General features: G+C 35.2%; 1 protein-coding gene and 1 long non-coding RNA gene across 16 annotated transcripts in view; both read left to right on the top strand.

Annotated features, from left to right (window-relative positions):
• Positions 1 to 12,189, top strand: part of LOC125778242 (uncharacterized) — a 28,750-nt gene extending 16,561 nt beyond the window's left edge. The window contains exon 2 of the long non-coding RNA XR_007422588.1: positions 11,736 to 12,189. This is a non-coding gene — a long non-coding RNA (uncharacterized LOC125778242). The remainder of the gene's footprint in view (positions 1 to 11,735) is intronic.
• The window catches only part of LOC105227479 (potassium voltage-gated channel protein Shaker), a 541,010-nt gene that overhangs the window by 426,166 nt on the left and 87,490 nt on the right, over positions 1 to 27,354 (top strand). The gene's annotated exons all lie outside the window — the stretch shown is intronic.

The raw sequence follows: 27,354 nt of genomic DNA, 5'->3' as shown, positions 1-27,354 counted from the left end.
GTACGACCAGGAAGAAAATGAGAAAGTCAGCAAAAAAATTTAAAAAAACACAATAACAACAAAAAGCATATGCCAATATGAAAGGGCTTGCGTTAGGCACAAAGTAAAGAGCTGTAGAGAAATTGTGTAGCTGCGTAGTTATGTATGTGTATTTTTGTACTAATATAACGAGTTAACAGCAGAGCAGAGCATATGAACGATTTGAGAATGGCGTGAAATAGTTATAAAAGCAACAATAAAATAAAAGTAGTAAAGTCAATATGGGCGCACAAGGGCAATAAGGAAATAAAACATACGAACGCACTAAAATAAATACATATGTATGTATGTTCCATTTGAAGATTTACAGCTATAAAACGATTTTTCAATAGAAACCATTACAATAGAAAATCACTAGATAGTTGTTAGCTATGCGCTGTTATTTACAAAGAAGGAGAATTTATACACTATTGTGGTTACACGTGGCGTATACGCAACATACAATTTACACTTCATACAAATGTTACTCATACGCCATGTAGTGCGCATGCAGTTGGACGTGAGCAAGTGCTGTAAAAGCAGTTTGCATGCATAGGAGCGATTTTTGTCGAAGAAAATATTTTTGTAGTGAACTTGTGGTGCTGACTGAGTACCTAAAATTTGGCTTTTTATAATTATTATAAATTTAAATAATATTTTTTTTCTGAAAAATTATATTAAATTTTTTTAGTGTTTATATCATATATTTTCGAACCAGTTTCTAGTAATTTTCACCTTCAATACATTCGTAAATACTTTTATTTCATTTTCAGCCATGTCTTTTTTATTTTTTCAACCCCACACACATTCTCTCTTTCTCACCACACACGCTCCTGTTTCGCTTTTATCCTTTTTAGCCAACTTTCTGCTTACCTGTCGACATTGTCCTGCCTTTGCCACCTGTCATTATGACAATTAACCGCTGCTTCGCCTTTACACTGTCATTTAGCGGCTTTCTTTCACGGTCAGCCTTCTCGTTTGCCACTTCAACAATTTAGCATTAATTCCCTTTAACGCTTCATTCATCATGAAATTTCATACTATTTACTTCAGCTGTATCGCACGAAACTGCTTTGCCAGTTGCTTCGCATTTTCATAGGTGGGAAGGAGATAGGTATATACCACATGCGTGCAGCATAGCCGAAAGCGCGTATTGCCAACAAACGAACCGAAACACAGAGCCGAAGCGGCAGCTACAGCAGCAAGTGGTGGTTTTTCGCTTTTACTGAACGCGTTCGTGTAACAAACACCAAAGCGCACACCCACACAATAGACACACACACACAGGTAACGGTGCATAAACAGCTCCAAACCTATAGAGAATTTCGAATTGCATTGGCAATCCTGTTTTCGTATTTTCATGTTTTCGCTTTTTGTTTATTTCACTGCGTCGCCACACACACGAGCGCCTGCGAGCAGGTGTCTGTGCATGCGTGGCTCTGTGTGTATGTGTGTGGTGGTTATATAGAGACCTGTGTGCCAACCAGCCAAGCTGTTCGCTCGTTTACCAACCACGACAGGCGGCCTAGCTGCCTATCCGCCAGCAAACGCGCAAGCACACAGCCACCGCCGCCGCTGTCGCTGCTGCTGCTGCTGCCGCTCTTCGATCACATTTCTCTACGTCTACTATGTTGGTCGTACACAGCATTCGTAGTGGCCGTTTCGTGTGTGTGCAGCAACAAAGCAGCGCAAAGTGAGGCAGAACCAAGAAAAACAGCGTATGCAGCAAAAGTGGAAAACTGTTAACTGTGTGTGGCAAAGTTGAAAAGTGGAAAAGTGCTTTAGCAGGCAGATATTACTCGCTTCGGTCGTGTGTACGTCGAAGAAAAAATTCAATTTTTCACAAATTTCCAAAAAACCATTACTTTATTAAGATAAAAAAGTGTAAACAGAAAAATGCTGTGAAAAGTTTTGCGCTGCCTTTGTGGCTGCTGCAGCCAGAAAATGTGCCGTGAAAATTTGTGTGAATTGCGAACAAACGCGTCGACGAACAAAAGAAAAAGGTGCGTTAGCTATCGGTGCGTATATACATAGATGTGTGGGTGTGTGCGTATGCTAGTGCTCCATTCGATTGTGCAGCATTGCTTACGGGCTCAGCAGAATATAATTAATTCAATAAATAATAGTGAATAAAATAATAATTCAACATTTTTATAATAAAATTTCTTAATATTGCTTAATGCCAAGCAAAAAACGCGCTCACTGCAAAAAAAATGTATGCAAATGCTACTCAAATGTAGCTGCTTTCAAACAAAAGTGCTCCTACCAAGATTCTACCATAAAATTGTCTGCAAAATGTGTACTAAAAGCGTCAAATAATCAAACAAAAACTTGAAAAAATTATATAAAAAGTTAATTGCTCAATAAAGGCAATAAAGTGAATTCAAAACACCATTGAATGGTTACAAATATATATTGCTTCCACAGCTGATTAATTTTACACCGATTTTGCAATAAATTTGCCAGTTTTTTTACACTAACATTTTTTAACATTTTGAAATTTTTATTTAAATAAAAATATAAAATTTTTTTAATTTTAATGTTGTGATCATATTACTAAATAATGATAAAATTAACTTAGATTTTTTTTAATTTTTCCATTTTTTTTTATTTTAACCGTAAAGTTTTTGACCTGTTGTTGTTTACATAAATTAAGTTCAAGAAAAAGTCTTTAATAAACATAAAGATAACCTTTAAACAATTTTTGCACAAATTTGTGTTGTAGAAATATCGTGCCTCCACAGAACAAAATTTTCTGAACCGGAATATTATGATTCCAAACAGGGATTGCGAGTATCAAGAAATTCTGAAAGCCTTTGCATTCCTTTGAACCTAATTAACACGAAATAGCAGTAATATAATCCATTTTTTTTAGTTGCTTAATCAATTTACTAACATAATAAATAATACTTGAATACATTGTAACAAAAAACCACTCGGAAATTATACTTTAAATTAAATTTTTTTCTGTTTATACTTTAAATTAAATTTGTTTAAATGATACTTCAAACAAATGTACTTTGCGACTTTTGGTATGACTGTCCTTACTAAGTATGCCAAAAATTAGCGCGATCACTCAACCAGTTTGCTTACAGCAACTGCTTAAGTCGGTACTCCTTAGTAGTGTGTTGCGATTTTTTCAATGGATAAAAATATAAATATAAAGAATAAAGAATTTGCTTCAAATTGTCTATTTCTAACCAATTTTCGTTTACGAAACCTTTGCGAATGTTAGAAAGGGCTTTCCATTATTCACTTTTATCACAAACACAAGCCTACGAATGATACAAAGCCCTCAAAGACTGTCAATAGATCGTTCAAGAGATGCCAAGTATTAAGAAAGTGAAGCATATGGTGCTTGAAAATCGTCAGACAAGTGTTAGAAAGATAGGAAGAGAGCTCGACATCTCTAGCGATTCCGTTCGAATGATTTATGTGAATATTTTGTGTATGAAACATGTTCTTCCTCGACTCGGCGCGATAAAGCTGAACTTTTTTTTAAAAAGTTTACGATTGTACCCGAATTTAAAGCCTAAAACGCTATGAATACCGTCACTCAATCACCGTATTAACCATGTATGTGACTCCGTATAATTTTTTTTTTGTGCTATGAAACCCGTTTTCAGTCGATCAAAGTGATAAAAAAAAAGTCGCTGGAAGGGCTGAAGCTCATTCCGAAAAGTGCTTATGAAAAGCGTTTCGCAAACTGGGATATATAATATTTAAATACACTACATCTGTTGGGGATTACTTTGAATATTTTGAGTTTTACTAACAATTTTCGGGTACTTTTTTGTCACAATGTATATAATCTTTTTTCAAATTGTTTAGGTGAGATGAATGAATAGAATGATGAGACATCAGAAAAAATACTTCGCAAATACAAAAAATTGTATTGTACTGTATAGTATTGTAGTCCGATCAGAACATATTCTACGTAGACCACATTCTCACCTTAGATAATAGTTCATAAAAGTTTTCATTATAAAGACTGAATTCCAATCGTTCAGCTTGCGCGGCAGTTATATGCTACGGTAATTCAATCTAAGCAATTTCCTCAGAAATATCATTGTTGCTTTAGATAATAATCCATAGGAATTATGTAAAAATATCTCATCAAATGCAAAAGCTCTTCATACAAGGACTTAATTCCGGCATATGAGCAGCCTGATGAGGACCTGTGCCCAATAACTCAAAAACGTGAATAAAAATAAAAAACAACTAGGCCAATGACTCTCTTATTAATATTAAGTGGTCACACCTGGAATGGTATAAACCTCATACCAACCAAGTTTTCAGAGTATAGTATATGATAAAAAGTATTGATGCTTTTGACCCACCCAACGCGCTTGAGTTCTCATTTGCCATATAGCGTTTTATTGTAAATAGGGTATAAAAAACGCTTACCTAAATGAAAGGTATATACATTAGAGATTTCGCTCATTACACATATTTACAAATTTATAAATTTAAGATGTTAGCATTTAACAACATATTTTTTTAGACCATACTATTTTTTCTTCTTTTTTTATTGTCTTAGACAGCGCTTACTTGGTTATAGCCAAGCTTACAACATACTATATTTATGGTACATTTAATCAAGCTTTCCTCTTTTATTACAAGCGGCTTTAATATCCCAATTGTAGGTGAATGATAATTTCAAGAGTAAGCTTTAAGATAGTTTAGCTGTGCTTATATCCTCACAACAGAAGCAGTAACTGAAAAGCAAAGAAGATATTTATTTATTTTTTGCCCTTAGTAATTCAGTTCAACTAAATGCGAATAACTTGCCTTGCATGGAGCAGCAAATATTTTAAGCAGCATAAAATCTCATATTTGGGGTTAATATGCTCATTCTGATAAGTGCCATAGGAATTATTAAGGATATATTTAAAATTGTAACAAAATATTTGTAGTGAGTAGTTAGAATAGCCCCAATATAGCCCCTGACAATTGTAAAATTTTTTGTACTACCATCAGCTTTTTTAAACTTCAGAGAAATGCTCCAGATTAGCTTATCATTGAAAATTTGTTCGAAGACTTTTATTTAAAGTCACAGAATTATAAAGTCCTTAAAAACCAGTGATATAGGCCAGATGCTTTCAGAAAACAATAAAGCTTGTATTTCTACCCTTTATTCCACATTAGAACTCCTGGCAAGTTTTTTGGCTATGATAAATTGTCAAAAGATTACTTTGAAACAAATGCTGGCATACACATACTGTTAGAAAATAATTTCTTTTTATTGCTAAATAATAACAAAAACAACATAAAAACTAACCTTCTTACAACTGCTAGCAGAGAACCTTTAACCTTTTTCTACTTAAACAACTGAGGCTCTCAAACATAGGCAAACCCTTTTAGCAAACAGGAAAATTAATGTAAAAACAGCAAAAACAAAAATAAAAAATCAACTCTTCGCTAACTAGCAACAACAAAAAGCACTTTTGGTGATGAATTTATTCCCCAGCGTTAGTAGCGTCATCTTATTTGTAATTCCCAACTTTCATTTCACGCTGTCCAAGCGATTCCAGCCAGAAGCTGTTTGTGACAAATATGTGCTATATGTTTGTGTTTAGGTATGTGTGTGTGCGTTTGTCTGGTTTGACATTAACACGAAATGACAGGTTGGTGCACAGCAGCTGTACGCGCTCGAGTCATAAATAACACGAACCTTCAAAGCAGAAGAGACTAATAAGAAGCAGCACAAGACCAATAAAAAGAAAACAATGCCAATAGCAGCAACAACAACAGCGACACGCTAGTGAGAAAGTGCAATATAAATAGTGACAATAAGCAAAAGGAGAAAAAGTGAATCGATGTGTGATAATGATATATATGTGTATATAAATTCATATACATATATACAGTGTATACAAATATACATAAAATATTTTTGTACATGTGTGTATGTGTGCGTTGGACAGTGCAGTAAGCTCCAAAATCATTGCCGCAGCTTTGCGTAAAAGTTAAAGAAGATTTGTGCGCGTGAGTGCGGAAAAGCGAAAAGCCGAAACCAAAGTGAAAAGCAAAAGCAACAACCAAACAAAATTTGAAATTATGGCCAATTTAGGGAACTGTCTCATTTGATGATGTACAACAACAGTAACAAACGCGAGTGCGACTACCAACATGTCGGTATTATGTTAGTGCACGCGGAAGCCGTTGCTGCTGCAAGCACACATGCATAAACACATATGCACACGCACATACACACACGCATTAATTTTTTATTTATTTTTCTTAAAGTTTTTTTATACTTTATTTCGTGCTTTCACAGTCAAGCAGCGAAGCACTGACAACATGAACATGCACAACAACAACAACAACAGTAACAATAGCAAGCGTCATACACACACGCTCGACAACGGCACTCTCGACAACTCAACTAGCTCTTGAACTTATATATTTTTAGTCGTAATTGTTAGCAACTTTTTTCGCCTGCTTTTCTTCAACATTTATTGCTTTATTTTTACTTGTGCCCTTTTCGCTTTCGCTATTTTCCTTGTTGTTGCACAACATTGTCCCTACGCAGCAACACATACACACACACCGACACACACAAATGCGGTGCAAGGGTTTCAGCTTCTGCTTAGACTATTTTTGTTGGTGTTGTCGTTTTTCTTTGCCATTTTGTTGCTGTCATTGTTGTTGTTGTCGTCGTCATTACTGTTGTTGCTGTTGCTGCTATTGCGGCAGTTGTTATGCCTTGTTGAACTCGTTTAGGCATACACAGCGTTTGGCCGACAGTGCGGCTGCCAGCGCACAAGCATACATTTAGGCGCGCTTGTGTATATGTATGTATGTGTGTGTACGCATGTGCATGTGCAGAAGGCCCAAAAGGTTCAAGGTTGACAGCAGTATGTGGGAATGTATGCACATATCCATAAGTTTCTGTGTTTCTGTTTGTTTGTGTGTGTGTGTTTAAAGTGCGAAAAAAGCGAAACGAAGCAAATAAAAATTGCACGAAAGAAATGAGCAATAATAAACGAAAAAGTCCGAAAGTGGTGAAATAAACGTGAGAATAGGTGAATACACAAAAAAGGTGGCAACAAAAAATTAGTCGAAAAACGATAGAAAGTGTTAGCGTGTAATACGAACAGGCACGAAAAGGTGCGAAGCACGAAAGTGTGTAAAATGTGGTAAATATAGACGAGTTGAAAGCGAAAATGTGGTGAAAGTGAACAAGCGAAAGCAAATAAATAGCGTCGAGTTAACAAATATGCAAGTAATACATACATATATGGATTGAAGGCAAATCAATTATAAAAAAATATAGCTTACACCCGCAGCTAAAAAAATTAACTCGAAAATGGAAAAGCTTAATTTTTTTTAATTTTTAAAGTTTTTCTTTAATTTTAATAAATTTTTTGTAGAATACAACTAATTTTATGGTAGCAGAATAACTTTCAGAAATCGCAGTAAAACATCCTTCTATAATAATTTTGTTATAGATTTAGGCTTATCAAATGTGTATTTAGTAAAACTACTTCACCTATCTCGGCTACAATCGCGTAAGAGGTGTTTACGCCAAAAAAGATGAAGAATAAGACTCCTCTTTTAACAGAAATGTGATTATTTTTCTTTTATGCCCATTCACAATTATTTATATACTTTAGCTTTTTTCATTATGAGGCATTTTGAGTTTTTTTTCGAATGAAATAGCTTCTTATGCAGGACATACAGTTCATATGGCATAAACATTTAAATACATTTTCACATACTTAAAAAACAATCTTTATAATCGATTTAAGTGCCTTCAGCGACTTTAAATAGTTTCAATGACTTTTGGCCAGTACTACGAATTTATGATTCAACCTAAAACTTGCCTTGAATTTGTACTGAAACGTTTTCATTCAGAATTTTGTCCAAATAAATTAAATTCATTGGTACAAAAAAATAACCGGAAATAAATGTGTAAATAAAACACAAAATATTGAAATTCAGCAATATTTATTTTGTCGTTTTCAAAGTAATACCCACCAGATCTTTCCAGTCCCGAAATCATTTTTCATAAGCACTCCTTCAGCGAATTTTGTTTTATCTCTTCGATCGACTGAAAATGGGATCGACAATTCCAGTGTGGGGAACAAGAAAAAATCTTACCGAGTCTGGTGAATACGGTGATTTATCGATGGTATTTATTGATTTTTTGGCCTTAAATCCGGTCACAATTGTGGCACGATGCGATGGTGCATAATCATCGCGTGAAATCTATGAATTGTTCTTTCCCAATTACGAGCGTTTTAGACTGTTTAGACAGCTAAATAGAAGTCCTTATTAACCGTCTGTCTCTCCGGAACAAATTCGTGATGCACCAAACCGAAATTCTAAAACGAATATCAAAAAAACAATGAGCATCATCTTGATTTTGAGCGGCTTTGGCACGTTTTTTTTTCGGGCTCGTTTTTCCCTCCTCTCCGATGATTGTGGACTTATTTGCATGACAAACTCAAAAACTCAAACCTCTTCCGGAGTTATAATGCTCTCCATTAATGTGGGGTCGGAATTCGCACGATCAAGCATGCCCGAAGGAACTATTTTCGAAGAAGCTTTATCGTACCGAGCGAGAACTCGTTTCATACCCAAAATATCATTTAAAATCAATCGAAATGGTTCGCGAGAGTTTTTGTGCTCTCTTGCTGTCTCTCTAATATTTGCCTGATGATTTTCAAGTATCATATTCTTCACTTTTTTAATATTTTCATTATTTGAAGAGGTTGAAGGTCGTCCAGAACGAGACGTGTCGTCAACAATCTCTCGACCTTCTTTAGAGGCTTTGTACCACTCGTAAGCTTCCGTTTTGGATAAAACTTAATCCTCGTAAGCCTTTTCCAACATTCGCAACAATTCCGCACACGAAATTTCGTTAAAAATACTGAATTTGAGACAAATCCTTTGTTTAGTATTTTTTATCCATTATAAAAATCCAAACGCTCTACTGATATGTATCGACTTAAGCAGCTGCTGTGAATAAACTGGTTGTCAGATCGCGCTAAAATTTGGCATAAAAAATTAAGGAGAGACCTATCAACTTAGCAAAATGCTTTCTATTGAAATATCATTAATCTGGTTAATTCAATTAATGTACATTATGTTCTGTTAATTGCTAAATTTTTTATCGTTTTCATTCAACTTGTAGTTGAGCAAACTCACTGTCCGCCCAATCTTTAACATTGTGAATTATCCGCTTCTTAATCACATATGTAATTCCTTTTTCATTTCTTCAGAGGTACTTTCCGCTAAGTACTTGAATCAAGCGAGAATTAACTAAAGTTCTATGCTACGCAGTTGATGTTGTCAATAAATATGAAAGCGTATGTATATTATAGTCCGGTCGAATTATTTCTGGATTGTTCATCAGAAATTAGAAAACTCAACCTTTGTTTCGAGGCTACTGACAAAATTTTTAATATAAAAAAAAAATTATAAACGAAAAGACAGAAAGGCATTTCGAGAGGATCTAAACATATGTTGCGCTGTTGTTTCCTCCCTTAAATTTTTTACAGAACTAAGCGTAACCTGAAGTTATTTATCAGACCTTACCTTAAGTCTATGAGGATAATATCTGATTTTCACATACAATAATTTAGTCAAACTATTTCCAGCTGTTGCTAGGAGAAGCATGCTATTAAAAAGCTTAAAAAGGTAGTTCACAAATTGTTTTCCATTAAATGTTTAAGATCACAGTGATAATAAAAAATCAGCTTCCTGAGAAGTGAAGGGTATAGTGGTATTAATTTATTTGTAGAAGCCCTATGTCTTGGACACATATAAAAACTATCGATCGAAAGGATTATTCTGAATTCCTTTTTTGCCGAAAAACAAAGTTTTGATATTTATACCCAAAAATTTCGCTAGATACCGATGGGGTGCCATTTTACAAATTTGCATCATTCTTCATTGAAAATTTAGCATTTTTTAACGCGAATCTTATAAGATTTTTCACAGTACATTTAGCTCAGACTATAGGCTACAGACTCTCAGACTCACCTATATCTGCGTAAGCGGTGTCTACGCCAATAAAGAAGGCATGTAGCTTCATATTTATTAAAAATAAGGGTTAATAATTTCACAAATCAGTGTAATCAAGCATCAAGCAAGAAATTCATCAAATTTAATGTTTTATTAATTGCCAAAAAATCACAAATTCGAATTGCTCAGTAGCAAATGAAAAATTATACTATTAATATAGCAAAAAAACTAAAGCCATTTAAAATGCGCTGCAAAACTTCCTGCTTACTAATTTATTTCGCTTGTTTTATAAAATTTATTCAACCATTAATTCTCTCGATTAAGTTTCCCACACCGCCGACCGCCAATGCTTGCGTCACAGGTCGATTAGCTAATAAATTTCTACAAAACGGAATGTGTATCATATTGAATATCTAACTACACCACCACCTACTTATAGAAATGTCTGAATTTTATTTTTGTCAGCGTCACCTATGAGCGGAAATTGTTATTTAACATGCCTACTAAATGAATTTCGTGCTTACTTCCGCTTAGCGACCTGCCTTCGAAAATGTGCTAAATTGATTTCTAGTTAGGCGCTTCGGCACAGGCAAACACACATAATTTAAATGCGTGTATAAGTGTATGTGCGTGTTTGTATGTGTGTGTGGTATTTATTTTTAACAACAAAACGCGCTACAAACGAAAATTTTAAATGTGTGTGTGCTAAAAATAAATTGTGTGGTTTTTTCACACGCATTTGCATGCGATGTGCGAAATATAGTGACTTAACGGTAAATGGAAAGTAAATATGAGTCGCTGTTTTTGCTTACGCTTGTTGGTGTTTAAGTTGTTTGTATTTATTTATTTAATTTTTTAGTAATTTTTTTGTAATTGTGTGTTTTAGGCATTCTTATTTAGACTAGTGATACACATGGCGTATGAGTAACCTCTGTTGTAAAACGTGTGTATTTAATGGTAATAAAGTGGAATATATTATATATTTATAACCTTAGTTTTTAGGAGCAAAGTGGAATACATATTTTTGTATTGTTTTTTTTTTCTTCGGCAGCTAAGGCTTACTTATACAGACAAGTGGTGTACATTGCGTATGAGTAACCTCAGATGAAGAAGTTTTCAACAACATCGTAAAATATACGTAATTTTTTTATAATTCAATAGCAGATTGTTGCTATAAAAATATCAAATTTTTGAAAAGTAACGGTATAATATAAGTAAAATATAAAGAAAATTTAGAATAAAAAATATTAAAAACCATAACCAAATAAAAATTTTATTTTATTAAATTTTTATGAATTCTTATATTTTCGGTTCTGAAGTAAAAAAAAAAATATTGAAAAAATGACAATGTCAAATAAAATAGAAAAATAAACACGAGTGTGTAAAAAAATATTAAAATTATAAAAATATATAAACAATTTTTGAATAAAGACATTAAATTAAAAATAATTAATAACTAAAATAATTTAAAAAAAATCTAAAAATTCAATAAAAAAGAATTAAAAATAAAAAGATATACATTTATGTATATTTTTTTAATATAAAAATTAAAATAATTCCAAAAATAATACAATCAAATCAAACAAAAAAATTAAAAATATATACAAAGTTTTTTTAAATAAGACTTAAAATAATTAAAAAAAAATAAATAAAAAAATAAATATTTGTTTATATTTTTGTTCCTTTTTTGTCTTGTTGCACCTACAAAAAAATATGCAAAATTCAAAACTTTCATTTTTCAGAGTTACCATATCAAAAAACGTATTTAAATTTTACAACAAATAAATAAAAATAAAAAAATCTTAGAACAAAACAAAATATCAAATTGGAACCGAGCACACATCATTTTTCCCCAAAAAGGCTAACGAAATATTAGCATGAAAAAAGAGTATTTTCTCGATAGAGATATTTCTACAAGCGCATCAAATGCTATTTCCATAGTAATTGCTTTCTTTACTTAAACGCTATAAATGCAAAATACACAAAATCCGCAAAAATCGCAAAAATCGCCAAAACAAATTACGCAACAAAGCTGCCAGATAAGATGAACACAGTTGCATGCGACGCTAATGCGCTGCTAGCAACAACAAAACACAATAATTCGCACGCTACAAATAACACGCGTAGCAACAACAACAAACAAACAAATATCAACAGCAAAAATATATCAACAAAACAAATCGCAACAGCAACAAAATAATTATTAACGAAAATTCAAAAGCAAAATTCGAAATACCAACAGCAACAACAAAAAATAATAATCACAACAACAATAAAAAGTTAGTCTACACATATAAAAATGAAGCTTTTATAGTGTCAGCAATGAAAAATCAAAATAACATCAAAATGCAGTGCAGATAATAAAACGCTAAAAAGCTCTGCGGAAACAAAAGCAAATTGAAGAGAGTGAAAAAAGTTGCTTTAAAATTAAAAAAAAGCTATTGTACAACAATAACCAGCTAAAGGTTAGCGCGCGCTCATTTCTACTACTATTACTACTACTTACAACTACAACTACCACCACCACTTATACTACAGCTACTACTACTTGTACTAACGCTGCACGTGACTCGTGACTACGACTTTTCAACAGCAACAACAACAACTACAATTACAGCTATTGCTACCTACCTACCTCTACTACTGCTGCTACCTACAACAACACACTTAAATAACATACTCGTACATACGATTCACGCAAATTCCATTAAAATCACCGAAAAGCTGCCGTAAAAGCACAGCAAATGCATATCTGCTAAAATTTTTTTATAATCACAAAAATTTATTGCACTCTAAATGTCGTGTGCGATCAGCGTACGTGCTTTCTATCTTTCCGTCAAAGCTTTAAATTCGCTTTGAATTCTGCAACGAGCTTTTTGTGCTCTAGTGAAAGCTCTGGTAATTTTCGCGTGCGCGCGCTCGCTTTTTGTGTATTCGTGTGTAAGTGACATAATACTAAGTGTTGGGTTGAGTCTGATTCTGAAATCATTTTGTGTGGTGCAGAAGCGTAGCGCGTAAGCAAAAGTGAAATACGAAAAATTGGCGAAACTACAACCAATTCCACCAACTTGTTCATCATCAACCATTTCCCGCATAGATTTCATCGAACGATGGGGCCTAACACCGGTTCTGCGACCGCGTCAGGAGCAACCATTAAGCGGTGAAAATTTATCAACAGCATCGCCCCCTCTTCTACGTAATAGGTAATGCAAATAATCATAATATTTATAAATACATTTTATTTTACCCTTAAAATAATACAGGACTACTTATAAAGAAATTTCAGCCAAGTCCTACACTTCTTACCCTTATCTGCTCGATTTTGTGAAATGAATTGTTGAAACTATGATAAAGTTTTATTGCTTGTATAAAATTTGTTGAAACTTTCATGCCGGGACAACTTAGACATAAAAAAGCTTTCATCCATATCCGTTTCTTATCCAGGTTTACACGATTTTGTGAAATTAGTTTGTGAAAATGTTATAGATTTTCATAATATATAAAAATAATTAAAGCTTTCATGTAGTATTTGTCGAAATATTTTTTCATGCAGTGAAAGCTTTCATATTTTAAAATAAAATTTCATTAAAATTTATTCTTATCCTCATCTACTCAATTTTATGAAACTGTTTGATGAAAATTTTAGAAGCCTTATTATATAAATTTATGAAGCTCATGCAGTGTTATTCAAGTTCACACGGTTCTGTGAAATTAGTTTGTAAAATTGTTACAGAACTTTATATACATAAAAATTATAAAAGCTTTCATGCAGTGAAAGCTTTCATATTTGTAAAAAACTTTCATATAATCTTATTCTTATCCTCATCTACTCGGTTTTATGAAATTATTTGATGAAAATGTTGTAAGTCTTGTTATATACATAAAAATTATTGATGCTTTTATATATGAAAGCTTTCACATTTGTAAAAAAGTTCATTCAAATCCAGTTCATATCTGTATATACACGTTTTGATATAATTACCTATTTGGTGCAGATGCGGTGGGTTTTAGTAAATATATAAAAATTATTGAAGCTTTTATACAATGAAAGCTTTCATATTTAATCCCAGAAAGCTAAAATATGTACCCCAGAAATTTATTAAGGTTTTCAGTACATATCACATTAGATAAATGAATAGATAAAAATATAATCGACACTATTCTTCGAATTCACACATAATCTAAATATTAAAGCTCTCATGAATGTCATTGACCCAAAAATTGTCGTGTTAATTTATAAAAAAAATTATTTTATGAAACTTTCGTATTTATATATACTACATTGTACACAATACCAACAATGATGCAATTTAATTAATATGTCCAGTCACCACCAGCGTGGATAATTGCCTGGCATCTCCGAGGCATGCTTTCTACTAATTTGACGCGTATTCTAGTGGCAAGGATCTCCAGATCCGACGAATTTCGTAAGACAACTGCTTCAAAGTGTATGTGCGTCTTCCACGAAGCTTCTGTTTAATATATGCCCACACATTTTCAATAGGGTTTGCATCGGGCGACTGCGACGGCCAATCCAATGTAACGATGCCAGATTGAGTTTTCCACTGAGTACAGAGCTTGCTGCGGTGTTTAGGATCGTTGTCCTCCTGCAGAATCCAATCTTCATTTTTTTTGATGAACCATCGTTTGGCAGATAGCAGTACATCCTTTTTTAGATTTTTATCATTTTCTCGGCATTTAGGTTGTCAGTAAAGAGGTACAAAGTGCCGAATCCCTGCTTTGAGAAGCAGCCCCAAAGATGCACCTTTATTCCATGTTTTACGGTCCGCTGAACAAGCCTAAGTGTGGAAGTTGACCAGGCTCGCGTGAGGACAGAACGTGCCCACATAGAACATTCATCAGTAAAAATGACATTTTCAAAATCTCTATCAATATTCTCATGCGCCCAAGCGAGTCGCTTTGTCACAAGTTTTTCAGTCAACCATTTCAGATCATGAGTATGAAGAAGGGTGCGGATAGTTTCGTAGGATATATCTAAACCTTTTGCCATTAATTTTGCTTGTTCTTGCCGCAGTGTCAAAGCAGGATTCCGCGAAAACAGATTCACTATTCTTTTTTCATCTTTTTTGTTCACTTTTCCTATCGAAGCACATTCTGGTAAATCATCGACTTTTTAGCCACTATATATCGCTGTATCCACTTCTGTACAATTATCTTTGACTTTTTCATATATTTAGCAGCCGCTGATTGCGACATTTTAGCAAGACATTTTTAATAATTTTTATACTCTCGCAACAAAGTTGCTAAAGAGAGTATTATAGTTTTGTTCACATAACGGTTGTTTGTAAGTCCTAAAACTAAAAGAGTCAGATATAGGGTTATATATACCAAAGTGATCAGGGTGACGAGTAGAGTTGAAATCCGGATGTCTGTCTGTCCGTCCGTCCGTCCGTCTGTCCGTCCGTCCGTCTGTCCGTGCAAGCTGTAACTTGAGTAAAAATTGAGATATCATGATGAAACTTGGTACACGTATTTCTTGTCTCCATAAGAAGGTTAAGTTCGAAGATGGGCAAAATCGGCCTACTGCCACGCCCACAAAATGGCGGAAACCGAAAACCTATAAAGTGTCATAACTAAGCCATAAATGAAGATATTAAAGTGAAATTTGGCACAAACCATCGCATTAGAGAGGGGCATATTTTAATCTAATTTTTTTGGAAAAGTGGGCGTGGCCCCGCCCCCTACTAAGTTTTTTGTACATATCTCGGAAACTACTATAGCTATGTCAACCAAACTCTATATAGTCGTTTCCTTCAGGTATTTCCATATACAGTTCAAAAATGGAAGAAATCGGATAAAATCCACGCCCACCTCCCATACAAAGGTTATGTTGAAAATCACTAAAAGTGCGTTAACCGACTAACAAAAAACGTCAGAAACACTAAATTTTACGGAAAAAAATGGCAGAAAGAAGCTGCACCCAGGCTTTTTTTAAAAATTGAAAATGGGCGTGGCGTCGCCCACTTATGGACCAAAAACCATATCTCAGGAAGTACTCGACCGATCTCAATGAAATTTGGTATATAATATTTTCTTAACACCTTGATGATATGTACGAAATATGGGCGAAATCGGTTAACAACCACGCCTTCTTCCGATATAACGCTATTTTGAATTCCATCTGATTCTCTGTATAATGCAATATATACATTAGGAACCAAAATAAACAAATATGTAAATGACGGATAATGAAGTCTCGATTATCACTTTATCATGCGAGAGTATAAAATGTTCGGTGACACCCGAACTTAGCCCTTCCTTACTTGTTTATTTAAAGATTGGTTTTTAAACAATACGAACTTCGGGGTCAATAGTTGGAACACTCCCTCCACTATCGCCATTGTCTTTATGTTCCCTTTCATTATGTACTTAGCCTTAAGTTCAGAATACATTGTCTTTTTTATTATACCTATGCTTCATAATCTACTGACTGCCGCCAGAATATCGTTGATGACACCGCTTTGGTCTCATACGGAACCTGAACAAGCTTGTTGGCACGCCGAGAGAGTGAAACTATTGTCAAATAATCGAAGCACAGTAATTTATTCATTGCCATTTTCCCGCTTGAATGAACACATGTCAAATGTGAACCACTACCAACACACCTACACACGTATATGTCTTCACATATGTGCATTTATGCAAGCGTTTAAGCGCTCTGACACTTAATTTAGCAACTCAATAGAGTCATAATAGTTATTTCGTATTCCATGGCTTTATACAACAACAAAACGGGACGTTTATTATACAAACGGTGACAAAGCGCACGCCAATACACATACACAAGTTAATTTTTCTTAACTGTGACTATTATTGGCAGACAGCTGTTATGTAAGCAAATAAAATATTAGTAAATAACAACAAATTCAACGTAATTCTACAACAATGTCAATTGCATTGTTCAATTCACAGGCGAACGATTTCGCTGCTTTGCTAATCGCCGACAAGCGAGCAAATTACTCGTGGCTTTATTTGGCGCTACTCAACGATTTTATTGGCTTAGGTCAGCAAATTTCTTCATTGTGTTTGCATTTTGCTGGCGCAAGTCACTGCAATTTATTGATTGTGAATATTTACGCGATTTTATTGAGTCTTTATGCCAGCCCAAGTTGGACACAATGGCTTGCAATTCTGCAAATTAAAGAAAAGGAATGAAATTTTAGAAAAAAAATAATTATCTCGATTGTTTGCCTCATTTTCCAATCAACTTTTTGGACCTTTCAACCCCTTCACCTCTGAATAGTTGTGACTATTAAGTGCCTCATACAATTCATTAACCACTTTGACCCTACAATGAAATCTATTCAACTTTTTATGCTGTCATAAACTCATGTAAATATATATGTACACACAAATGAGTGCTTACACATACGCCCTGTGGCATGCCACAACAGTTGGCGCGATTGAGACTGAATGAACCATTGCCAAGTAGCAATTCTAAATGACGCCGTCATTGTTTATGTTTTTTATACAAATAAATGTGCATATGTATGTGTGCATGTTGACATATTCCGGCATCGTGTTGGGCGCTCGCTGTTGACATCAACTAAAATCACTGTCAGTATAATCTTTTGTATTTGACTTTTGTGATGCTTGCCAAACATGCGAGCAAGTGTGGCGCCTTGTGTTCTCGCCGACAAACGTTTCTACACACATAGCACTTTTTTACAAGCACACATGCATGAGCTAGCAATTCGGACATAATGCCGATGTACACTATGCCATAAATGTAGCTGGTATCATATAAGTTTGTAGCTGTCTATATGTATTAGGGAGGTAAAGATTTTAAATCGGATTATCATTCCTATCAATTTCTTAATATTATTCCCAAAACAAGGAAAAAGTTAACTTCGGAACCTTCACAACTAAAAAAACCTCCAGACGAATTTGTTCAGTTTGTATGGCAGCTATATGCTATACACGTCCAATATGAGCAATTTCTTCGGAGATTTTATCAATAATCCAACCCAAATTTCAAGCAGTCATCCTTTCAAATAAAAGAGTTTTTCATACAAGAATTTTTTGTCAAAATTTCAAAACAATGAGAATTCAAAGTATTCAAAAATTTAAGATATCTTTTCATAACAAAGTGACATCAAAATATTTTGGTTTCTGTAATGAAGCCAGTAAATTCGATTTCTCGACCAAACCAAGTCTCAAATGCTTTAGAAGTGTTTGAACGGATATAAACTTCGAAGTTCCCTATCTTTTTTTTTTTTAAGAAAAAACACAGAAACTTTAAACTTAATGGAGAACGTTTATTATTAATCGAAAGAATATTCTTTGGCATTTATTTTTTCAAAATTATCTCTTTCAAATGTTGACCGCTGCTTCCTCTCAGATGGTCCATCGTTGAGTCCACTTTTCGATGACTCGTTCGAGCTTTTCGACTGGTAACTGGCGAATGACACGCTTGATGTTTTGCTCCAAGGCCTGTATTGAAGCGGGATTGTCTGCATAGACTTACATATCGCCACAAAAAAAAGTCTAGCGGTGTGATAGCACACTATCTTCGTGACCAATCGCCTGACCTGATGCTTCCAACGACCCACGAACCATACCAAACTATGTTTTTTTATGAAATGGCTGCACTTGAATCTCTTCAAGTTGTTTTTCGTCTAAAATTCGGCAATTTTTGTTTGTCTAGATATCCATTGAGCCAGACATGTCGGATTCGGATGTTCTTAGAACTTTTCAAGAGAATATGGAGTGAGCAATGTCGCTTGGGAGGGTCGAACAGCTTCAGTTTTTGCACAAGCACTATTTTGTAAGGTTTCAATTTAAGATCTCGATGTAAAATGCCGCAAGTCGTACCCTACGTCAGTCCGAGTTGCTGCAAATGGCGCCGAATCGACTCTCCACAATCTTCGTGTACACTCTCAGCTTCGACTGGTCAAATATTATCCAATAATGAATGCTGTGCTTCAAGATGTGTGATGGTGAACTGGCAGCGTATGTAACACTTGGTAGTATGTTTTTTGTGATTAAAGGTTCCAAATTCTTTATGAATCAACGTTCATACAGTAAATACTGGCTTGAAAAAACTTCAAAATATTACATCGAACACGTGCGTTGTATCATTCCGTTTCAATCACTCTGTCGCTCAGAAGATCGAGAATGAGGTATTGAAGGTTTGATTCAACCTCAAAACCGCTCAGAGCAGTACGACTGCTTTCAGCAGGACGCTGTTTAATGCTCCATCAATATCAAGGAAGGTCCAAATTGCTTTACCTTAATAGCTTCCTCAAGTTATGACACAATAGAATGAAGGGCAGTATCCACTCACTAGACTTTACAATAAGCATGTTGCAGTCCTGAAAAATAGTCCTTCGAAACGCGCCCTTTTATGTACTAGTCCATCAGTCTTTTCAAAGTTTTTAGTAAGAAGGAGGAGAGAAATTAGTCTAAGTTCTGAAAATTTTTTGTCAACATTAAAGAAGTATGTAAAAGTGTGAATCTACCCTAATAATAAAACCAAAATTCAGAAGTCCAGTAATTGAGTGCTCACTATGAGTCTATGGCAAACTGTACGGACGAACTGTATGTTCTTTTCGCACACTTAAGCTTTAATTAATCAACAATAGCACATTCTTTGCTTTCCTTTTGGTGGATAATTGCCGGCAACGGGACTGCAAATGCCTGTCAACACGGCCAAAGTACGAATTCCTTTGCCGCCTTTGTGCACATTTACAAGCAATTCACATTCACTTGCGTTCTGTGGCAATGCACACGTAATAATGCAGTGCACTAAATGTGCTAATGTGTTGGTGTGTGTGTGTGTGTGGCTTTGGGCGAGTGGCAACGGTCGGACGCTGCTTTCATGTTATGATTTTTATCACACACTCGCACGCGGCAAGTCCAGTTGACATGTCAATTGTGCGCATTTAAATGAAAATTTATAACCACATACATACACGCACGCACGCTCATATAACAGAATATGTACGTCGAAATATAAGTATGTGCGACGTTGCCATATTTTTGCATTTTTTACACTTTCTATGGGCGCATTTGTGCATTTCTTCATCAGCAAATTTCCTCTCAACGCAACGCATGCCTTTGCATATTTGCCAGCCAACTAATGATTATACACACACACACGCATACATTAGTGTATGTAGTTGCATGCCTGCGAGTGTATGTGTGCGGCAGCATGCCTTTGCCTGGTGGCCTCAGTTGCCATTTCAGCTTGACTGTCGCTTTTTGGCATAAATTTACGCTCATAGAATATTTCTACTCGAACTTTTACCACCACCACCGCATTCACACTGACACATATAAACACACACACATCTATATAGTATTATATATCCATCGCTGCATTCGTGCCACATATACTTGCCACAAGTGTCCGCTTCAGTTAGTTGGATTTGTCGCCTGTTCTCTTGTTGCATGCATATAATGAAGTAACTGCATATGTATGTGTTAGTGTGTATGTGCGTGTGTCTGTGTTTGCATGCTGCATATCGTTCAAGGACGCAATATAAAGTGGGCCAAATTAACTTAGGAAATGTGTGGAAAATGTGGAAAGCAATTTTAATAGGATAGGATATTTAATGCGCTTTACCGTTATTTCGTCGGTTAATTCGTGATTAAATGATTTTTATTCCAATCAAAGCTCTGTCGATTTGCAAAACTCTTTGCTTGTTAAGTCAATACCGAAATTGTGTAACGGTATTATTGAATTTTTGTAATTGTTTTAGTTAAACGATTTTTCATTTTTCTCCTTAAAAATTAAAGGTTTTATTCACACACAGTTCAGCACTGAATTCTCTGATTGAAGTAAACTATCGTTTTGTTTGATGACTTTTGATGACAATTTTATAAACCGACTTTTTAGAAACCTTCGATTCCAACGACAGTCGACATTCACAAGTTTCTTTGGAGGCGAATTTTTTATCAACAAAACCATTCGCTAGATTGGAGGATATATTACAAGCACGATTACTTTCTTTCGATGGTTCAATCGTTGATAGCATATGTCAGAATGAAGAGCTCGACCTTAGGAGAGCAGCTCATAGTAGATGATTCCCGCCAATCCAACCAAACGCATTGCAATATCCTCCCGACTGGACCGGACCTGATCATTAGTGCCTGAAATGAGTTGATTTTCTTGCGTTTCGCAGGTGGAAATATGATTCATGAGCGGTTTTGTGCGTGAAGCACCCATACAAAGAACTTTCTTTTCTTTTCAACTTAACTTAAATTGATCCACAAAACTCTCAGTCGGACTAAACGATTTCGATATTTTCAACAAATGACACCCAGAGTCATCTTTATTATCAATTGTATTGGCTGCTACAGTATCAACAATACTAAGGTTATTCACATTTTGAGTTGCTTAGCTCACTCTCACTTGAACTCGAAAAATCTATATTTTCAAATTCTTCTTCTTTATTGGTATAAACACCGCTTACGTGGTTATAGTTGCGCTTACAACAGCACGCCAGTCCTTTTCGCCGTTCGACGCCAGTTGGAGATTCCTAGTGTAGCCAGGTCCTTCTCTAACTGGCCTTTTCAGCGGAGTGAAAGTCCTCCTCTTCCACTTTTTTCCCTGCGGGTACTCGTCGAATACTCTCACTGCTTCTCACTTGCCTACTCAGTCCGAAGTATACGTTCAAGTTAGAGTTTTCGAAAATAGTTTTATCTTATTTCATATTTTTAACCCATCGATTGTTTTCAAAAAGCTTATCGATGAACGAAAAATTCCTAAAAAGATAAAAACACAAAAAATATATGTTCACAAAGTGACTTGATCCAATTTTTTATATCTTGTTCTAATGTGTACTGTATTCCAGTGAGGGCATTCTGTATCGACCGTAATAAATGGTGGTGCAAGGTCTGGGGTCTTAGTCACTTCATTTAGAACTTCCATCGTGTTCTATTGGAAGTTTACAGCGCTCATGCTTTAGCTGAGGGCATGTGTTTAGTATTTCTTTAAGAGTTACTCAAACAGCTATTTCAACACGCCTAAAAGCAGACACCAGAGACACTGAAGATCGATTTGGCATGCCCAAAATACTCAGGGAAAACTACAAAAATTAACCGTTCTTGAAGCAAATTGCGTTTGGTGATGAAAAAATGAATCCAATATATCAATCCTAAATGCAAAAAATCTTATATCGAATCAACGGCAAAGCCGAACATCCATGTCCCCAAGATAATGCTCTGTGTTTATTGGAACCAGAAAGGTGTGCTGTAATATGAGCTTCTAAAACCGTGTGAACCATTAATGGGAAATGCTACCGAAAACAACTCAAGTCGAAGCGAGCGATTGCCAAAAAACTCCAGGAATTGGCAACAATTTTCCAGGTAATAATTTTCCATCATGATCAACGATTAGCTTCATGTTGCAAAACTGATTAAAAATTGCTTGGAATGACCTTCGGCTAAGGTTTTTTCATAGCAAAGTAGTGAAGAAGAACTCCACAAAAAACCTTTTTAGGCAAAAAGATCGACATATTCGAGTGATAAAATTCAGTAACATAACGAGGGTACTTTTTTCAAACGCTTTTTTTGGACAGATCACGCCTTCGCTCAACTCATAGGCCAGACAATCGGCCTACTGAGCGTACTATTCGCAACGCCATCACCCATCTTGCGACCCAGCATTCATTATTGGATAATATTCGTCCCAATAGAACACAGAATTCAATAACATATATTGAAAAATTTTCAAATTCGGCAAAAATTTTTGAACTTTTCCATTTGTTTCATTGTAAAAAATCTTCTCATGCAATATAGGCTGAAATATTTTAGTATTTAGATATGTAGATCGCAATGTAGGTATATCATAGTAAACTGTCAGAATGAATAACAACCAGAAATGTTATTCAAACTTCTAATCTTAGAATTTGTAGAAAATTATACAACTTCTTTACATTATTATAAAATTTTTAAAATTAAGTTCTCAGTTTATAATTACAGATCTACATATTTAATTTTTTTATATAAAAAAATAGTAAAAAAAATTGGGAAAAGAAATTTAAAAAAATCGAGGCTATTAAAAATTAGTAATAGTAATATTGTTTAAAAAATATCAAAAACATTAAGCTTTCGAAACTTGTTCAAGTTTATTTTAAAGGGGGCTCCTAACTCAACCAAAATGCCGCATCTAGTCCAGCGCAGGGCATGTTCTCATATGAGTTTCAGTAAAATTTCATTAGAATAATTAAACATTAATATAATTAGTACAAATTCTATACTAATTTTTATTAATAATCACTCATCTGGGATCTCCACGGTGTGATACACTGGAGAAGGTATCAATAGTGAGGCCGCAGAGTGTGTTGAAATTCACGTCACCCTAAAGAATGACTTCTCCTCTGGGACTTAAGAACTGAACTCTATCTAGTATCGCAAAGTACTAAAACTGGTCTATGCGTGGCCTATTGGCCTACCAGATTAACCTAACCTAACCTAATATTCACTCATAAATTGAGAATTTGAATAATGCACTGCGATTTATGGTCGTCCTTGTCTATAACATTGTGCCCTTATATAACAATTTAAAATTATTTCATCATTAAATTCAATAATGAAATAATCTCCACTCTTATGCTATTAAAACGCTTAATCCTTTCTGCACCGCATAGCCACAGTTATGGTCTGATGCTCATAATCACGAACAATTTGAAGATTTCAAATGGAAATTTACATATGTCACTGAATCGGGTTGAATGCAAATTTATTCTGACACTTCGACACATGCTCGGCAATGTGCGCACACAAAATGCTTGTATGTATGAATGCCGTTGGCACTCAAAATTGAAATGTGGTAAATAATTGAATTACATTTTGCGAGATAGCACAAGCGAAAGGGTGGTGAGAAGGAGAGAGGGTGGAGGTGTATGTAGGCGAGCAAACGATTTCTATTCCCACGTTGAATTAGCCAAATGGCAACGAACTCATATACATATAACCTATATATATGTGTATATATGTTTCTGTATGTTTGTATATATGTATGTGTGTGTATATGTGCATATATATTTATGAATGCCGAAGCAGCAGCGACCAACGCTGACAGCTGGCACGAGCTTTGCTGGCTTTTTGCCGAAATTTCAGCTAAATTTGCCACAAATCCAAAGTGGCAGTCAAAAATATGCATGCATGCATTTATGTGTGTGTGCGTTTATTGCTCAATCGCCGAATGCATTCAGCACAATGTTGATATATTTGTTGTTGTTATGCAGCGCTGCAAAACATAAAGCAAAAATAAAGGCAAAAAATTGCAGCAAACTGTTGAGCAAATGGCATAGCGCCTAAAAGCATGCTTTCAAAAGCAAGTTCACTTGAGTTTTTTCTTGTTTTGCTCTGCTATAAGTGCGTTCAAATGTCCGAGACACAGTTTTAAAAATACGCACGCACACAAATTTCTCAAAATTTTTTTATTTCATCTTTCCTTCTTTTATTTTTTCACCTTACACTTTCTCTTCGTATCTTGCTCGCTTTCCAATTTGCGATTTTTTCGTTGCGCCGCGCAAAAACTTTAATGCGAAAAATCCGGCTGGCCAACTTAAGCATACTTTAGTGCGCTCAGCGCACGGCTAACGAAGCTATTAAATAAATGCATGCATGTGTGCGTGTGTGTGTGCGATTTACGGTCTTAAAAACGCATACTCAAATATACATGTGAGTGTGTGTGTGTGAGCGCATGCAACTCGGTATATACCATAAGGCATATTGAATGCCGTTTGTGACGTCATTGGAAGTTTTTACACTCGACATCCGCACCCAAGCGACTGACACACATACATATATACATACAAATGCCAACATACATAAACAGTATTATCCACGGTGTCGTTGCATTTTCGTTTTTATAGTTTCGTATTTATGTGTGCATGCTACACACATACACATATCAACTTGCATACATACAAACACTTCGTGTTGTTGTTGTTGCTGGCACTTTTTAATGTCATGTAGAACTTTGGTGCTTTCGCTCCACTACACATGTACTTGCTGTGCCGTTTTCTGTTGTTGTTATTGCAATTTGTTGCAATTCGTGTTATGCCGTTGCAGTTGACAGCTGGTCGTTTACTCGGTTGTTCGGGCGCTTGCTCGCATATGTGTTGATATACAATATATAGATATGTACATACATATATTCGCATTAAAATGCGAAATTTCGCATTCATGAGTTTTTCGAAGTTTTTGTTGTTGTTTGCGTTTTTCGTTATTTGTTATTTGTTTATTGTTTGTGTTTCTCTTTAACAGTTCTTTTTGATCGTTGCAAGTGCTGCGCTTATATATGTACATATGTACATATACATAAGTATATATTTCCTCTGAAAATAGTCATCAAAGCGCACCATCGTAGCAGCGCAAAGCTATCTTTATTGCATTGCGTGATGATTCGCAATTGCAATTTTCCGCTTCCAGTTGCACGCACAGTTGTAGTTTCGCGTCGATGAAATTATAACTTTTAAACTCTAAATTCAGAAAATTAGCTAATGTATGTACTATATATCAATCTGAACTATATATGTAATTAGAAAGCATTTATTCATTCGTAGTACTCTTCTCTTCTGTTAAAATTAGTTTCATAGTCACTTGGCCATCCAAGTGAAAAATACTCAATTATTATCAGCTTACCTTTATGCGATTTGCATTTACTGCATATTTTTATCAATACTCATATTCTTCCCTTCCATAATGGTAGCATCAGATAGCGGAAGCCAATCTCACTTATATAACGCGAGATACAGATTACTAAAGCCATCTTTTCAAATGAATAATAAATTCGTTTTATTGGACCTTAGACAAAACACAAATTCCACTTGGACTAAGAAAAGAACATTTAAACTGATTTTATACAATGCCTTCCATTTCATTTGGCACAGTACAAGCATGCCAACGACTAATTCAAATTTCCACACACTGATATGTCTCGGCTGGCATCACCTTCAGTGCCTTTAGCGACTGACTTTCATTGGCCTCAATGGACTAATGGTGCGTTCTCCGTTCCGACTTTTCGGTTTCGAAAAAGAAGAGTCACAGTTATTCTGGAGAATACGGTGGCTGAAGGATGATTCTCATTTCGTGTTTAGCCAAAAAATCTGCCACACTAATGCTAGAATGTGCCGGAGGATTCAGGTCTCTTGGTACGAGTTTACCATAAATATGCTTCATACCCAAAAGATTAACCAAACTGTGTTGAGTCAATCGACGTTTTGCAAGAACTGTTTCTCTTATTGCTTTTTATTGAACCACCAAACTTGGTTTTCAATTATTCGATTGTGACATTCGATGTGTGACTTGTGGAGATGTCCTTTTGGAACCATATATTGCCCAAGTCCATATCATCCAATTCGGGTCAAACACATTCAATTATCATTGAGCGGTAGCGATTCCCATTCACAGTAGCGTGGCGGTCTTGATCATGACGGAAGAAGTACGGCCCAACGATGCTGCTGGTCCATAAACCGTACCAAACCGTAATTTTTTCGGAATTCAATGGCGACTCATGGAGTACGTGTGGAATGCTGCTTGACCAATAATGCGTATTTTTCTTATTGACGAAGCCATTCAGCCAGAAATGAGCCTCATCGCAGAAGATGATTCTTCCATGAAAATCCAGATCATTTTCAAGTTGTTGCTCACCTCAATTCACGAACATACGACGATTCTGGTGGTCAAGCGGTTTCAGTTCTTGCGTCAATTCGATCTTGGTTGCAAAACCTTACTGAAGTGGAATGTCAAAAAAGTGAGAAAAAATATGGCGTCATTTGCTGCCCCTATCGGTCTACTTTTGTAGCGTCCCCATTGAAAAACACTGTACATTGAACAAAAAAGACTTTGTTCATAATTTTAAAATTCTTAATTTATTCATCAAATTCTATGTCATCCCATTCAAAGTAATCGCTTTTTCCCCCAATACACTGGTGTCAACCTTTTTTGAAATCATCTAAACAGTTATTCAAGTCAATTTCCGGAATAGCCTTCAGTGCGCGTAACGATTCATGTTTAATGTCTTCAATTGACTCAAAACGATTTCCCCGGAGCGGTTTTTCGAGTTTCCGGAATAGCCAGAAGTCACACGGTAGTTGATAGTTTGCACGGTCGGAAGAAATTTGGAGTGCAACACACCTCGATAATCGAAAAAACTGTCAACATAACCTTGATCTTTAACTTGATTTCACGTGGCTTTTTCAGCTTCGGCTCACCTTTGTCATGATATTCGGTCGTTTGATCCTCTGTTTCCGTAGTTTTGGAACCAAACCCTGCTTTCACTTTTCTTAGGCCCACATCTTTCAAAATGGTTTTCAAAGATCCTTCTGATATTCCAACGATGCCAGTAAGAATTCCGTTTGATAATATTTGATTCGAAAGCAC

The sequence above is a fragment of the Bactrocera dorsalis genome, chromosome 4 (genome assembly GCF_023373825.1).
Source record: "Bactrocera dorsalis isolate Fly_Bdor chromosome 4, ASM2337382v1, whole genome shotgun sequence".
Taxonomy (NCBI): domain Eukaryota; kingdom Metazoa; phylum Arthropoda; class Insecta; order Diptera; family Tephritidae; genus Bactrocera; species Bactrocera dorsalis.
This window is presented reverse-complemented; position numbering and strand designations above follow the sequence as displayed.